Genomic DNA, 18,312 nt, shown 5'->3' on the forward strand with positions numbered 1-18,312 from the left:
TTTTCACAACGACTACAGACACGATACAAACGAGTGCAACCAGTTGAAGGATGAAATCGAGTTCCTTATTAGATAAGGACACTTGAGGAGATACGTACGGGCCTCAGGAGCTTCCCAACGAGAGGCTCTAGGTGGCAACGAGCAAGCGCCTACACGCCAACGCTCGCCACCTTTACAGCCTGACCCCGTGTCTGGTACCTTACTCACCATCTGTGGAGGTCCGCATCTTGCGGGAAACAACGAAAAGGTAAGGGAATGATATGCTCGGAACCTATGCCACGACCAGGACATCGAGATGATGACTATGGAGGATCGGGCATCAAAGAAGGCTCAAACAGAGGACAGTGAAATAACCTTCTCTGATTGCGCTGCCCAGCATGTCCGATTCCCACATTCCGATCCGCTGGTCGTGGATGTTCAGATTGCCAACATGATGGTGATAAGAGTGCTGGTTGATACAGGAAGTTCAGTTAACATCCTGTATAAATCTTCCCTGGAACGAATGATGTTGTCTGTCAAGGACTTGGAGCCCTGCAACCAAACAATTTACGGTTTCTCTGGTGAGGGACTCGCTTCAACAGGGTCAATCAGGCTTCCAGTAACAGCAGGTACAATGCCCGCTACCAGGAAATTTCTCACTACTTTCATAGTAGTTGATTGTCCTTCGGCCTACAATGCTGTAATTGGAAGACTCATACTAGTTGACCTTCGGGCCGTCACCTCAATATGGCACCTAGCCATGAAATTCCCAACAGACGCAGGGGTAGGACGCGTGTTGGGAAACCAGAGGGAAACAAGGGAGTTCTACAATGCCTCAATCACTAAAGCCAAGAAGGGTATGTCGAGGAGTGCTCCCCCAGAAAAGTTGCAGATGGCCATTGATGTACAAGCCCAATCAGGTGATGAAGTCACCAAATAGGGTGTTGCCCAAAGTGAGGATAGAGATTTAGATCCTCGCTTTGGGGATTTTGAAGAAGATGTAGGACCTGTCGAGGACCTTGAGGAGGTCCAGCTTGACAAAGAGTTTCCGACCAAAGTTGTAAAGGTCGGCAAAAATTTAGAAGCAACAACAAAATACGCACTGGTGGAATTTTTGAAGAAGAACCAGGAAGTTTTCGCCTGGTCACATAAAGACATGGCTGGGATTGATCCTGCAGTCATCAACCATGTCCTGAACGTTGACAAAAGCTTTCCACCCGTGCAACAGAAAAGAAGGCTGCTCGATAAAGACAGATCGAAAGCCTTGAAAGAAGAAGTTGAAAAACTAAAGGAGAATGGGTTCATCAGGGTGGCATTTTATTGATCATGGGTCTCTAATCTAGTACTGGTTCCCAAGCCTAATGGCAAGTGGCAAACCTGTGTGGATTTCACTGACCTTAATAAATCCTGCCCTAAGGATTGCTTCCCACGCCCAAGGATCGACCAGCTGGTCAACGCAACTGCAGGCCATGAGATCCTTTCTTTCATGGATGCATACTTAGGATACAATCAGATTAGTATGCATCCCCCTGACGAGGATCACACTAGCTTTCAGACCGATACAGGGCTATGCTGTTACAAAGTAATGCCCTTCGGATTGAAAAATGCTGGTGCGACTTACCAGCAACTAGTTAACCACATGTTTAAGGAGTTGAACGGAGTAAACATGGAGGTATACGTTGATGACATGCTGGTAAAGTCAAAAAAGGCACAAGGACATGTGAAGGATTTACAAGAGTGTTTCAATGTTTTGAATAAATATCAAATGAAGCTAAATCCTCTCAAGTGTTCCTTCGGAGTAGGATCAGGGAAGTTCTTGGGGTTCATTGTCAATTCGAGGGGAATCGAAGCTAATCCCGAAAAGATCAAGGCCCTGAATGATATGAAATCGCCAGTAAAGATCAAAGATGTGCAAAGTTTGACTGGAAGAATTGCCGCGCTCAGTAGATTTATTTCGAAGTCGACGGATAAATGCGTCCCTTTCTTTAATCTACTTAGGGGCAACAAGAAGTTCGAGTGGACTGAAGACTGTGAACAGGCTTTCCAAGCCTTAAAAACCCACATGGCGTAGCCTCCCGTCTTATCAAAGCCTATAGATGGGGAAACTTTGTTCATTTACCTAGCGATCACCGAATATGCTGCTAGTGCGGTGCTAGTAAGAGAAGAAAAAGGCGTACAAAAGGCGGTGTATTATGTGAGCAAGAGGTTAATCGGGGCCGAATTGAGATATCCTCCCATTGAAAGATTAGCCTATTGCCTAATTTTGGCCTCAAGGAAGTTACGTCCTTACTTTTAAGCCCATCCAATCACAGTCTTGACTGATCAGCCCCTTCGGCAAGTTTTGCAAAAGCCAGAGGCTGGTGGTCATTTGTTGAAGTGGGAAGTCGAGCTCGGGCAGTTCGATATAACATACTCACCATGAGTAGCAGTAAAAGGACAAGTCTTGGCTGATTTCATTGTCGAATTTACTGAACTCCCAGACAGTGAGCAGGGTGAAAAGCCTAGTGCGCCTGAGCCTCAAGTTGAAGCTCCTTCGTGGAAGCTATTCATAGACATATCGTCCAACGAATCTCACGCAGGAGCAGGAGTGATATTGATAACGCCAAAAGGGCATCGATTTCACTGCGCAATTAGGTTTGATTTCACCGCTTCAAACAACGAAGTCGAGTATGAAGCCCTACTCGCTGGATTAAGGTTGGCCAAAGACATGAACATAAAAGTGCTGGATATTTACAGTGATTCACAGCTGGTAGTGAATCAGGTCTTAGGGGAGTATCAAGCACGAGGTCTAAAAATGGTGGCCTATCTGAACAAAACCAAAGACCTGTTGGCGCAATTTGAGAAATATACCCTCCAGAAAATACCTTGAGATCAAAATTCAAACGCAGATGCCTTAGCCAAACTCGCGAGTGCAAAGGATGCTGACACTTTGAATATAGTGCCAGTCGAGCGGCTACACGCGCCAAGCATACGAGTAGAAGAAACAAATATGGAGGTCCGGTTAGCAGATACCTGGATGGCACCATACTTTGAGTATCTCACGAGCGGTATACTACCAGCAGATAAAAACAAAGCCAGGACCCTTCAGAGACAAGCTGTTAGGTATATCCTGGTCGATGGGGTTCTATACCGAAGAGAATACTCAATGCCACTGCTCAGGTGTGTTACACCAGAAAAGGCTAAAGAGCTGATGAAGGAGGTACATGAAGGCTTCTGTGGAGATCACGCTGGGGGGCAGAGCTTATCAAAGAAGATTCTAAGGCAGGGTTATTTCTGGCCGACCATGAACGAAGACTCGATGGAGTTTATATGAAAATGTGATAAGTGTCAGAGGTTTTCCAAGATCCCAAGGGCAGCTCCTAATGAGTTAAAGCAGATGAAAAGTCCATGGCCCTTCGCAGTATGGGGTATAGATTTAATCGGGTCCTTGCCGACAGGAAAAGGTGGGGTGAAATACGCAGTTGTGGTGGTCGACTACTTCACCAAATGGGCCGAGGCTGAACCACTCGCAACCATAACGACAAAGAAAGTACTTGATTTTGTCATCAAGAACATCGTTTGTCGATATGGATTGCTAAGAAAGATTGTCTCGGACAATGGCACCCAGTTTGACAGTGACTTGTTCACAGACTTCTGCAAAAGGCATGGCATCATCAAGAGCTTTTCTTCAGTTGCTCATCCGCAAGCAAATGGGCAATTAGAAGCAGTAAATAAGACATTGAAGGATACCTTGAAGAAAAGGCTCGAGGAAGCTAAAGGAGCATGGCCAGAACAACTGGCTGAAGTACTCTGGTCGTATAGAACTTCTCATCGAACAACAATAGGTCATACCCCATTTTCTTTAGCATACGGGTATGAAGCTATGTTTCCAATTGAGTTAGATCTGCCCTCATATCGAAGAATCACATACGACCAAGACCAAAATAGCCAACTGCTGATGGAATCCCTAGACTTGATTGAGGAGAAACGAGAGAAAGCCCAACCTCGAGTAGCTGCGTACCAGCAAAAAGTCGTTCGATATTTTAACTCCAAAGTAAAAGAGAGAAAGTTCAACGTCGGAGACTTAGTACTTCGAAGAGTTTTCTTAAACACCCGCGACCCGGCTGCTGGAGTACTCGGACCAAACTGGGAAGGACCTTACCAGATTGAAGAAGTCCTTCATCCAGGCACATACAAACTTGCACGCTTAAATGGAGATATCGTTCTGCGTTATTGGAATGGAGAACACTTGCGCAAGTATTATCAGTAAACAGTCCTTCTTAAGGGACTGGCTTGTATTAATTTTCACTTTTTACAAGTTTTGAAAAAGGGTTAGACACGTTATATGGGTAATCGCTTATAAGTGTACGATCTTTCAAAGATCACTCGTAAAGACAAGTTTAGTCCATTTAAATATGAGAATTATAAGGGACTGTGCGCAGCCACTCATTCTTGCCATACTTTGTAATTTTTTACAAGTATTTGTTCATTACGTGTGTTGTTTTGCTGTATTATAAGTTTTGCATTTTATACCGAGCAGTAATGTTTGTACTGGTTGTGGTCAAGGCAAGTGACCAAGGACCTAAAGCTCCTTAATCACTTGGGGGGCATATAAGGCACATAGAAAGGAAAGCATACCAAGAGGTATGTAAACACATGAACAAAATAAGTGAAAGCATGCTACGGTACTTAGAGTATTTTTCAAAATTTATATTTTGCTAAATCAAGCTAAAGTACAATGCTAGGTTCGGTCATGCGAACATATATTATAGTAAAACAGAAATATTATAATGTCAAAGGAATCCTTTTACACTACGAACAATATTGCTCGGATGTAAATGTTAAATTAAAAGGTAAAGATGCCCATGCAGCAATAAAAAAGTAAACATTGTCTTAACATCATGACCTGTGGGTCGTGCAAGGAAAAGAAAAGAAAATAACATAAAAACAGGCTAAGAAGCAGCGGGAGGATCCTGGGGAGCATTTTGGTCGACTGCGTCTTCTGCAGCATCCCCTCCATCCATCCCCGTGGCCAGCGAAATCTCTGGGGAGGCAGGAATTCTGGCCCTTTCTTCAGCTGCCAGCCGAGCAGCACAACGAGCCAACTCAGCTGTCCTGGCATCCTCTGGAAGGTAGCCAAAGTTGGCACTTTGATTGTGTTTCCAGAAGTCATAGAAACATCGAAGTGTCACATTCTTGTACCTCTCCAGGTCCTTGGAGTTTGTAAGCCTGAGCTGCTCCACTTGGCTCTTGAGGACGGCGATGCTCCTGTCCTTCGCGAGATTTTCCTCCTGGAGCCTCTTGACTTCGCGCCAGTGGGTTTGGCTGGCCTCCTGGTATTCATCTCTCTGTTTTCTGGCATTTTCCAGAGAGGCTTGTTTCTCCGCCAGGTCCGCAGCCAAGGAATCCTTCTGCTGGGTCACCACCTCCAGCTCCCCCGCGTGCCTAGCCTCCGCGGCTTGAAGCTCCTCTGTTAGCTTCGCCTCCCTAGCACGGGACTGCTTGATGCTTGCACCCGCGCGAGCACGAGCAGCCGTCATGGTCAGCATTGCCTACAATCAAAGAATAAGAATTAGACTGACTTCAAAAAGGAAAATCAAGACCATGATCACAAAAGAGGAGGAAGATTACTTACACTGGCCACTTCATTGAGGGCTCTATTGAGGATCTGGTCGACCGCCATTGTTTCTGCATCAACCATGGCCTCCTTGCAGCGGTCATGCTTAAGGATGTGAGTAAGGCGATCCTTGGCTAACCTTAGGGCGCGACCTGATAGTTTGGCCCATGGTGGAACCCCCTCGGCTTGTTTGGTCTGTTCGGTAGGGGCCGGAGGTGAAGGAGTCGTAGTAGCAGGAGCAGGAGGAGGCGGATTTTCCTTCTCAACAGGAGCAGGAGGCTGGGCAGATGTGTGGCCAGAGGCCCCATCCTTTGAAGGATCGGTGGCTCGGTTCTTTTTGGCCGAAGGCACCTGACTGGACTCACCGTCATGTTTCCTGGCCGGTTTCCTCTTTCAGACCAAGGGAACCTCTTCCTCCTCCTGAGTGCTGTACAGATCAAAAATGTATGCAGAAGCCATTTCTGCAAAAGAGATAAACATGTAGACAGTAAGCCAAAAATAGATGACAAGTTATGTTGCATCAGAAAAGAAATAAAGAAAATTACAGAGTCAAATACCTGAGCTATTACTACTGGTCGCTATACTATTGACTCTACTAGTCATACACTCACTCTCTAGCATGAAGAATTCTGGCTCTAGGTTTGGTGCATATGTAAAATTGCCGTCCCCATCGAATAAATGACAGGGAATTGGAAAGTTATCTAAGAGTGAAATAACAATACCGTTTTCGTCAGAGGACTCGTCTAAGTCTATGACAGGCTCGGCTGCCTTTTGTTTTCCCTTTCCTTGGGGGGCAGAAGACCTTTCTGCTGGGGGAGTGCCAACAGGTTCCCTGATTGTAACCCCAGTTGGTCTCCATCGAGGAGGAGACGCTGGTGGTTGCTGCTCGGGATTTTCCTCGGCAGTGATACTTCCTGCCGCGGGTTCCCTCACATCCTGGTGAGGGGCCAGGAGGCCAGCTAGCCTCAAGTTGGCCTCGGTGACCAGGGACTTGATGCTCTTCTCAATGTCCGTCATGTTGGCCAACATGGCAGACCTCAACACCATGTCTGGTGTTGGGTCTGGTCGCAACCATGGGCCTGAAAAACACAAGATATTTCAGAAAAATGCAAGGAAATTTGCTAAGTAAAAATAGCGACCAGTATAAAAAGACATTTACCTCCTCGAGTGAAGGCCAAGTTATTCGCGACCATGTCAGGCATGAGGAAATACTCTTGGCTGTATTTCCCCACGTTAGAAATGTGGGTGGAGTCACTCAGGAAGGTTTAGGTGGTCTCCTGGTGACAAAAATGAAAGAACCATGTACCAGATTGTTGGGGGTTGGACTTAAGGTCAAAAAGGTAATTGACCTCGTGGGGGGTAGGCTTTGGCCATTTTTTATGGTTATAAAGGATATAGAGTGCAGTAAGCATTCTATATTCGTTGGGTGTAATTTGGAAAGGGGAGACACCAAAGTAGTTCACCACCCCCTGGAAGAATGGATGGAGAGGAAGGGTAGCCCCAGCCTCTATGTGATACCTCGACCAGGCGCTGTAAATGCCTCCAGGCAAATTTGCCCTCTGATCCGCAGTAGGGATTTTGAGAGTTACCCCAGTAAGGCCATACTTTCTGAAGTAGTTGGCTAGCATCCTGGAGGTTACTTGGCTAAGGGGGGAAAGACACCACTCGACATCGGGAAGAACTGAATGCTGAGGGCGGGCCCTAACTTGAATGTGAGGGTTTGGAAAAATGTTTTCTCGACCACTGGTCGAGGGAACCCAAGCCTGCAAGTCAGGCTGGGCTGGAGGATTTGAGGGGTTTTCAGGTTTTTTCTTCTTTTGGGCAGTGGACTTGACACGACCCATTCTGATTGGAGTTGGTTGGGTTTTGGCAGGAGAAATTCTAGAGAAAGGAATCTCGTGGACGCACTAAGCTGGCTGTTCTTCACCCTCGAGCAGTTGCGCAAGAAGATCGTCGTCGATCGGCCTCTCACCTCCCCACAAATCTGGCATTAAAATCTGCGGACAGAAAAATGGGGAGGTGAGGATGAAGAGCCTAAAAAGTTGGTTAGAATAACGCTGCTCGTGTATAAAAGTCTAACTTTTATACAGCAGCATTCTAACAAAAACTAAATTTTTTTACGAATAGTTTGAAAAACAGATCAAAAAGTGAAAGCAAAAAGTTTTTTCTGAAAAAGCTTTTTCAACTTCAGTAAGGGCGGGAAAAACCCAGTTTTTCAACTCACATAAAAATTGAATTTTTACTTCGATTTTACGTCCTAAATTTATGATCTCGACTATCAAACTGATTCACAACTCCTAAATGGAAAATATATGGCACCATATCTAGCATCACTCGACAAACACCCAATTTTCATGCATCTCTACCCAAGAACACAGTGCAATATCAGAGCCTAAAGAGCTAGCTTAAATCGGCATGCACAACAAAGTAAAGGATGCAAAAGTTCTGAAGCTTACCTAGACGAAGATTGTGAAGTTCTGGAGAAATTCCGAGTGTAGGGGTGCGAACAGCCGATTCTTGGAACGACGAAGAATGATATTCAGAGAGGTTCTGAGTTCTGACTTGGAGGTTCTTGAAAGAGTTTTTGATAGAAAATTAGCTTGTAAAAAGGGAAAAAGAAGTTCTGGAAGTTATATATATCGCCTGAGATATAGAAAAAGAGGTAATCATAAGTTTCCTTTTTTCAAGGCGTGGGGAAGAGTGATAGTCGTCATAGGATTTCTTGGGAACCGAAAAGGCATGATTAGACGTGAGTAGGTCACTTTTTCCAAGGAGGCACGAACTACTCTGATAGATTTGGTGGGGTAATCGAAGGGTCGTTTTGCTAAAAAGTTTATTTATTGCTGGTCGTAATAAATAAACTTGGGGGGCAAATGTTTTCCAAAAAGTAGGCATGGATGACGTGGCAGACATTTTTAACACGTGGCTGACACCTGTCAGAGGTTTTGTTCGACCATCGACCAAGGAGATTCCCATGACATAACATTTGGAATTTATATACGACCAGCTTGGTCGTATACTCCGTATATTTTGAGATGATCTTGTGCAATTGTAATCATATCCGAGATTATCTCCCATGATTCCTAATGATCTGATTATTTAGGAAAGAATATCTGTAACTAATTCATGTAATCCTCCTTGAGCCTATAAACAGAGAGAAATAGCTCAAGGAAGGGACTTTTGGGCTAATTTGAGTTTATGCTTTACAAGAGAATTATAGCTGTTATCTTTCGACTGTATTATTCATCCCTCTAAGGTTTGTGAAACTCGAAGAACCCTAGTTCTTTGATCACTCATTTGAGAATTAATATCAATAATAGCTTAAGTGGACGTAGGTCATTACCAATTCGTGGGGCCGAACCACTATAATTTGTTGTGTCATATACTGTTCTTTCCATTAGATCTATTTCAACACTTTCCATCACATCAAGCATTTGACTTCGTGTCAGTTGACCAAAACGAGGGTCAACATTTTTCACTGCAGTTTGTTTAAATAAATCGTAAAGAAAGAAATTCTTTCACTGCGGTATTTTTAAAAAAACGCAGTGAAACTTTTTTTTAGTATAGTTATTTTTCTTTTCTTTTCTTTTCATATATATATATATATTTAATTTTGATTTCTGATTAAATATTTTTTTATACCAATAAAATTATATTAATAACACTATATTCAATACCAAATTATATTTAAATTTTGTAATATACAATACCATATTTTATGTTATTATTACATAACTAAATTTTATAAATTATTATCTAAATAAACATAATGTATAAATTAAAATTAAAAAAAAATGTATATATCATTACTAATTAAAAGATGTTATTTATATATACATAAGTTGTTTAGTATACATACATAATAAAAATTAGAAACATACGAATCAAGTTAGTATAAGTTACACATGAGAAAAATTAGACTTCATAACTAAATGACATCAATCCTGCTAACCAATCGCTTTGTAGTGAAAGTAGGTCATCCTTGACATTGAATATCTTTTTATCAAACCACTACAAAATTGACAAGTAAATATATATAAGATGATTAAGTACTATATACTGTTTTTATTAAACAAAAAACATATAAAAATAACATACTTTCTTCTTGATAAAGAAGAAATATAAGTATTACTTTTCTATGTAGATTTTGTGAAAAAACCGCTGAGAAAAAGCTCAGCATCCCAACGCTTACAACTTTCCACTACGTTTTTTTTTAAACTGTAATAATATAGTATTTTCTTTATTAGGCGGGTATTAAATGTGATATTTGAAAGTTATACAAAACTTTTCTCTGCGTTTTATTTAAGGTTGAAAAAAAAGTGTAGAGAAAACATATATTCGTAGTTGTGAAGATTCAAACTATTATAGGAGGTTTATCCATCGAGTGAGTATCTTTGTGAGACATAGAAGTTACTATAAGCATAGGGCATATAATATATATATTTATGGTTAACATGGTGATTGTTCATTCCAAAAAACTACTAAGTTATCTCCATATATATATTTATGTCACTACAACAAATAGAATCTTTAGGGGTGACATAATAGCCTCAAAAGTCTCCTAAGTTGCCCCTAAAAATTTGTCACTAATATGTCGCAACTAAAGTGCATTATTAGTGGCGACAATGTGTGTCGCTGCTAATAATTAAAATTTTTCCATCGCTAATACTTTCAACGTCGCCGCAAAAGGTTGATCTATTTGGAGGTTGCATAATCATTTTTCAATGCTAATAATAAGTAATTTTCGTTAATGTTATATTATTAGAAGTTGCCCCTAATATATTTTTTTAAATAAAAAGAAAATTAAAAAATATATTTATTAATAAAAAAATTTAAACTTTTTTTAAATAATATTTTTTAATTCATAAAAACAATAACAATAACAATTACACATTAATTAAATATTCAAATTAATTCAGATAACAAAACTAATATTAATATCCATGCATACAATAATATATTAATTAAAAATAATTATTCAATATAAATTTCCTAATCTCCCAAATTCGTAGTGTCATCCATATCGTCCCCATGCGGTGCCTTCCAAGTTAGCAGTGGTTGTGGTGTCTGTGGAGGCATCGACCATGGATACTGTTGCGGTAACGATGATCCTCCTGCTCCATACATGTATGGATAGGGATAGGGTGGAGGTTGAGATGACAATCCACTCGTATGGGGAGGCGGAGGTTATGATGAAGATCCACTCATATGAGAAGGATAAGCCCGAGGGTACAAAGGCATTGACCATTGATACATGTATGGGTGGACCGGAGGTTGAGATGATCACGATAGTGCAGGCATGTCAGGATCTTGGTTAATTTTGAGAAGCTGAACCTTTAGACATGTGAGGTGCCTGAGGTTTAGAAGACGAATCTACATACTTCTGGTAAAACCTTTGACATGTATTATGCATCTCTATGTTTGATGTCAGAAGTTTTTTAGGTGGAAGCTGCTGATACATGTACTGAAGGTGCTCATTCATGGTCTTCACCATATCAACCAATTGACGTATATCACCAGCTAACTATTGAGGTAGTGCTTGAGATTGAGTGTATTGGGAGGGATGGGTTGATGCTTTACCAGCGAAAGTGCGACTGGTGGAAGAGCCACCGAGCAAGAAGCCAGTGAAGAGATGGGCCAAAATGAGCAGCCCCAAGCTACCCCTACTCCCATGAGGAGAAGAACAAGTGGAATAAGCATAAGGAAGCAAGAAGATGCTCCTTGTGCCAAAGCTCTAGTACTCTATGAAGTCAAAGGGAATGGGAAACAAGTGCTGGTTGAGGATGAAGATCTTCTCAACATCTTCTTTTCTTAAATTGATGACGAGGATGAAATCCCAAGTAATAATTTCATTTACAATATAACTTCACCAGTAGCTAAATTTAGACGTAGGATTTTCAATTCACCCTCCTCGAAGAATAGTGTAGATGTGGGTACCATACTTACTTTAGCGGTTCTGCTCATTTTTCATTTATATTTCCTTAAAATTTTCTAACATATCTGCTCTTGATTGAAGTCATGTTAGACTCTGAGATCTTTGAGCTATACGCTTCGACCTCTCCTCCTGCCTCGACTAGGAGAGCGCCAAAAGAAAAACCCTAGTGACGTCCAGTTGAGCAGAGACCAGCCTCTAGCCAAGTAGCCTAGGCAGGATCCTCCTGCTCCATTAGTACTGCCTACAAATAGCCAGGCTCCTCCTCCCATCAATCAAACGTCATAACCTGCGAGTAGCTCTCCTACTCACTCAGCTATTGATCTGAGCACCTCTCTGGTCATGCTTGAGAAGCTTAAGACCACGACTAAAGAAGTTGGAAACTGTGCCATGACGTTGTCTCAACATCGCTTAAGTACTGAGGCCTTCACTACCCCAGAGGAGACCTTCGTGGATGTAGCCTTTTTTTGGACTATCTCGGAGGTGTTGTTGGTAAGCACTTTGATTATTATTTCTCATATATTTGATCAAAGTTTACTACTCACATCTGATTATTTTAATTTTGCAGGGTGTGATAATGCTTCCCCACACTCGTCCTCGAGTAAGGTGAGTTGCCGACGAGCTGAAAAAAACCAGGGCCACTTTGGAGAAATTCAAAGAGGCTAACAAAAAGAACCATGAGGTGGCTAAGGAGCTTGAGAAGGATCTAAAGGAGAAGATCACCAAGACCGAGGGGAAGAGAGAAGTCATTAAGGCTCTCCAGGAGAAGAAGAGAGATCAGAATCGCCTCCTCGAAGAGCATGAGCATAGGTGGAAGGATCACGAATAGCAGATAAAGATGCTTGAGGAGGAACTTTGTCAACAAAAGGAGAAATAATCCTCAGATATGTCTAGATTTAAGAATGCCACCTTAATTAGTTTTTTCGTGTTTTGGAAAAACAATAAGAAGGAAGATTTTGAATACATGCCTACTGGGCTTCGAGAGAAGAAGATCGCGATGTGTGCTGCTCACGAGGCGGCTGAAGCTGTTGAGGCTACTAGTCCTGTGACTTCTGAGCCAGAAATCTCCCTTAATCTTGATGGCGACCAGGTGCTAGAGCAGGTCGATGAGGGGGTCATTGAACAGTAATATTGAAATTTTTACTTATTTTTCTTTCTTTCTTAAACACCCGAGAAATAATGTTTGTGGTGTAAGAACATTGCCTGTCTGAGCAACTTTTATTCTTGAGTATTTTGTGTAATATTTTTCTTGCATTACATATACTACCCTACTCGTTTAATTTTTGCTAGTTAAAACAATTAATTGTTATGTAAGGTTTTTAACTTTCCTGCTCATTTGAAAAACAAAGTTTTTAAATTCTATGTTCCTTTGAACAAAGCACAATACTTTACAAATCATAAAAAATTTCTAAATTGTGCTTATAACTCGTTTTCTTATGTGAGATTATGTATACCCTATATGCCCTCAAGTGATCAAGGAGGTAAGTCCTTGGTCACCTGCCAAATAACCACGCTTGTTCGAGCTAATCCAAATACTCGCAATATATTCATAAACTAGTATACTTAAGAAAAATTACACATGTTAAGCAATACTTGCTAAAATAACAAAAATTGGAAAAATTTAAATGTGTCAAGCACACTCGCTTGTAAAAAACTCATAATAAAATGGACAAAATCGTGTCTATTGAATCATAAAATTCATACGAGCAGTGCATGTGTTTTGAATGAAAACATCTTGAATTGAATTTTATTAAATAACTGGTCGTTTTAAAAAGGGCATAATTGTGCCTTACGATTAGGTCAAAACATATTGTCTAGGAAATAGTTTGTTATTACATAAATGGGCAAAAACATGCCTTTAAAACCTAAAATAACAAAATCAAGAAATATGTTGGTCGTGAAAAAAGGGAAATATGTGTCGTGCGACCAATGTTATTAATAATACTTTCTAAGATGTTTTTCGTTCTAATATCTTGCAACTAGTTCACCGTTTGATTGAGCAAGTTTGTACGTGTCTGGTTGTAAAACATCTACGATCTTGTATGGTCCTTTCCAATTAGGCCCTTGATATTCAATCTAGTGGTGGATAAGGTGTCAGGTTCATGAGATTTTGGTATATTGAGATGCATGTAATTTTTTTCTTTTAAAAACAGCTTTTCTATTCATCACTTTAATTAAATATGTCAAATTTGGTTTTGTCCTGTCCTCGTCAGCCCCACCTGCAGTGTGTCATTTAGATAACTTTACATTTTTAGCTAATCCTTTTTTTTTTTAAAGAAAGTCCTCTATATATTGAGTTGTTAGATCTGTAAATCCCGGTCATTGGTTCTAAATTTTGATGTATGGGTTCTGATCCTTTTACACCGACCAAAATAGTGAAGAGATTTTTTTTCCTTCCACCAATTCCTAACTGAGAACCACCATAGTCGACCTTGTTGAATAAGCTACTGACGCAAAGCAACTGAAGAAGCGTGTTGACGAAGGTTTGTTAATTCTAATATGCTTATCTGAGTCTATAATTTGTTAGATAAACATAAACATATGGTTGGTACTTTTTTGGCTTGAGATTCCAAATAAATGGGTGCATCTTGGTAGGTGTAAACATAATTAAAACAACCATTCTTGGAAACATCTTGTGTAAGTAATTGGGGAAATGAAGAAGGCAGGTTTGGATTGGGAAGTGGAACACCAGCAAGTTCAAAGTAATCGTGCAACTACGAAGCACACACCATTTATCCCATCTGCTTGGAAGGACCACAACGATGAACGGGAAAGAAAATGGTCAGAAAAAAATGTGGATGAAGTTCTGGTACGTTATGGGCAGTTTTGAATTCGAAGGAATTCGACTTTCAAAAGGCCGAGATGCTTGGACACAATCATAATGCTTCCAAATGTACATGTATCATCAAAGGTAATATGATGTTGTGAAATTCTTATCTGAAAATGTCTTTCTAGGGTAAATGACATTCAATTTGTCTTGTTCAACAAATAGCTTAGCAGACAACATAAATTATCCAATCGTACAAAATTAAAATGATTTATGTGTGTAAATTAATCAACCATATTGGGTTTCATCCAATTTATAACTCCTTATAAGGCCTGAGGTATGAATAACAGTCAACCACACCCAATTATGTACCCTAAATTTTGTTATAATTCTTGAATCTATCAGAACACAACTATTATGTATGATCAATCGTCCAATTATTTTCAATGTATGTTTCATGCAGGAGGAATGAGTTCACCTTAAAGGTTCAAACAATCCCATCATAATTCTTCAATTTTACAACCACTTTCCCGAATCTGTGAAAAAACGAATACGAATGTCTAGTTTGAAAATTTTGGTCGATGGCTTAATCGATGTAGCATTGACAACCCTTTACTTCAATCCATGGTCGAAAAGTGGTGGGATACAACATATACCTTCATTTTTGACGAATTTGGTGAAATGACAATGACCCCTCTAGATTTTAGTCCAATATCTGGTCTGCAGGTGAGTGGTATGCCAATGTTGTTGGATAGGATTATCCACAGAAGAACAGAGGTAATTAGAAAGTTTTTGGGACATCCACTTATCTACAATTAGGAGTCGAAGAGTTGACATAAGATGAATCTATGATTCGTATAAGAACATGACAACAACGACAAAAGAAGATGAAGATATTTATGCAAGGGTATTTATTATGGTGCTCATAGGCACAACCATTTTCTCCAAAAAGAACAACATGATGTACCTCCACTGTCTACCATCGGTACAATCAATGAAAGAAATGTCCAGTAGCAATTGGAGTAGAGCTGCTCTAGCTTTCTGTTACAAGCAAATGGATGAATTGTGCTAAAACAATGTAGACTGTGTAGGCTGGCTTTGGCATGCGTGGCAATTACTAGATTAATTTCAACACACACACAAAAACATCATATTAACTTTGTGTGTCTTGGATATAATACCTTACATTAATTTATTAAAACAGACTTGGGGCAGAGAATACATACCAACCTTGTGGGTGACGCCCCATTGCATTTCAACCAATGTTTTCGCAAGAGCCCTTGTTTGGAATAACTGTCCAACGTCCAACATGGACCAGACCACCCTCCTAGAATACTATAGAAATCAACTACACAGTGTTAAAAGAACTAAAGTCTTGTTAACTGAAGTTAAATTTACCCTTTACACAGTGGTTGTTATAATCGTTAAAAATTGTATTGGTCTTGACCCGTATGCGGTTCCAATGAAATGATATTTTCAATGTTTCAATTAAACTGTAGATATAATGGTGTCCTTGGGGGGGGGGGGGATCTCCAATATAAAGATTGTATGTCCAAAAGTGTCGAAGCTAACATTCATAGGATTCTCCTATTCGGGTCATAGGGTGGAGAGTGATACCTGGGAGAAAGAGTTACGATGCAAAGTTGTGGTAAGAAACAAACGACCGTTCCAAAACAACAACCCAAATCGATGCTTGTAGGAGGTAAGTTGGTCGTAGTTTCTAAACCCTGGTGTTTGATCGAGAAGCCTACCTCTCACTTTTTCCACCAAGACACTAGAATCAAATACGATTAATATCTCAAAAACTATTTTTCCACCACCGCCAAAACGAAGGTAAGTTTCAATTAAAGACTAATACTCCTTAACTGTTTATTTATTTACATTGAATGACCCGGGGACAGTAAGAAATAAACATTATAGCATTAAAACATTACAAATTTGAGCGGGACGTATAAAACAAATAAAACACAGCTTAGGATCAGACTTAGATGAAATAGTTGGGTGGTGTAACGCCCTGCATTTCGGGTACCTTTAAATGACTCGGGTCAGGATTTTTCCCTGAGTTAAGAATATTATTTTAAATAATTTTATATTTTTTTGGAATTTATTTCCATGAGTTATTGCTAGCCAAGTTATGAAGTTTGTGATTAAAAGTCAAGATAATACTTTCTGTCTTGGACCGACACAAAAACCCTAATTGGGTAAAAATCACATAAAAAAATTATGGGAAATATATTTTGGGCATAAAATACATTTATAAAAATTTAAGTTTGGTCAAAAATAATAAACGTAAGAGAAAATGGAAATTTTAAGGCATTTTGTGTTAAATGCTTAATTTTACCGAATTGGGGAATTTTATTTCATAAATGGACCTTAGGTTAAATTATAATGTGTGAATAATTAAATTAAATGTGAGAGACATTTAATTATTATGTGTTAAGTTTTGTTTTTAAAACTTTATAAGAGTGAAAAAGGTGATAGAAAAGTGATTAAGCTTTAGTCACATTTGATTACTGTTAATGACACAAAGTGACATAAAGTAAAAACACTAAAGTGTTCTAGATATTTTTAGAGTTGTATAAGCTCTTCCAACCACCCAAACCGATCTCCCTTCTCTCCTCTCACTCTCAGCTTGTTCAAAAATTTCCTCTCAAGTTTTCTCATCATTTTCAACTAACAAAAGTACTAAGAAACCTTAGAAGCTTAAGCCTTGATCTTGGAAGAGTTTCCCTAAGGTAAAAGTTTAAAAAACTTGACATTTGTAAAGTTTTTAACCATAGATATTTTAATAACTAACTATATATGTTTTTGGGGGAGTTGGTTTAAGGTTTTGAAAGAGTTTTGAAGGATCTAAAGCTAGTAGAAACATCAAAAACCCAAACAAGAACAACAAGAGGTAAACAGTTTACTTTTATGGTTGTTTTTGTATAGTTTTATTTTGAAGCATTATTTTGTGTATTTAATGCTTAAAGTTTCTTGTTGGTGATGTAATAAGGCTATGGTAGTTGCTTGATAATTTTATGATGCTTGTATGTTGATTTTTGAAAATAGGGACCAAAAATCCCTAAGGGATTTGTTGAAAACCCTAAAACAAAAATACAAGTTTTGAGCCATGACTTCCAAGTGTTCAAGCATCCACTATAAACATATTTTGTAAAAATAAATTGTACTGTGATGTTTTTGAGATGGATTACATAAATTTGAGCATTTGAAACACTAAACAACATTTAGAAATGAGTGGTTTTGTTATTTCAAAGTTTAGGTAAAAATCGGTTTTTTTTTTGTATTCTTAATTTTGGGACCAAGTTTGGACAGCCACTATATAGGGAAAATGAACCCATTTTTTTCTAAATTTTGGTGGACATATTCCTGGAATAATCTAGTATTCCACTGTAAAATTTGGTAACAAAATACTGAACTGTTTGAGAGTTATTAAGTGCCAAAGTTTGGGAAAAATAAGGTCATTTTTACTTCATTGTTTGGAAAATATTTTCACCAATCCAAAATATGCTTCTTTTCACCTAAGATTTTACAAAGACCTAAATGGTATACCAAACATGGAATTGAGAAATTTTGGTAGCAATTGGGTAAGTAAATTTCAAGTTATGACCTAACAAAGTCTGTAGTTAAAAATGTGAAAAAAAATGAGGTTATCACACTTAGTGCAAAAATGAGATTTTAGAACTTAAGATAAAAGTACATTTTTGCATATTGCAAGATAAAAACTTGGTAAGTCTTAAAAACATTTTGACCTAAAATACCACTTTGAGAATAGTGAGAATTATTTTTATTAAAGAATTTTTATTCTTTCTAAAAATAAAAGATTTAATTTATTAATAAGTTGACAAATAAAAAGAGGGTTTAAAAATCCTATATTTTGAGAAAATAATTAAGTAAACTATTTTTCTAGTAAGCAAACTTGATTAATTGACTTAGGAAAATTAACTAGTCATGATAAGAAATTATTAACGGTTTCAACTAATTAAATTAAAATTAGGCGTTCTTAAAACAGTTTTTAGAGATCAAAACCTTAAGAAA

The sequence above is a fragment of the Humulus lupulus genome, chromosome 5 (assembly GCF_963169125.1).
Source record: "Humulus lupulus chromosome 5, drHumLupu1.1, whole genome shotgun sequence".
Classification (NCBI taxonomy): domain Eukaryota; kingdom Viridiplantae; phylum Streptophyta; class Magnoliopsida; order Rosales; family Cannabaceae; genus Humulus; species Humulus lupulus.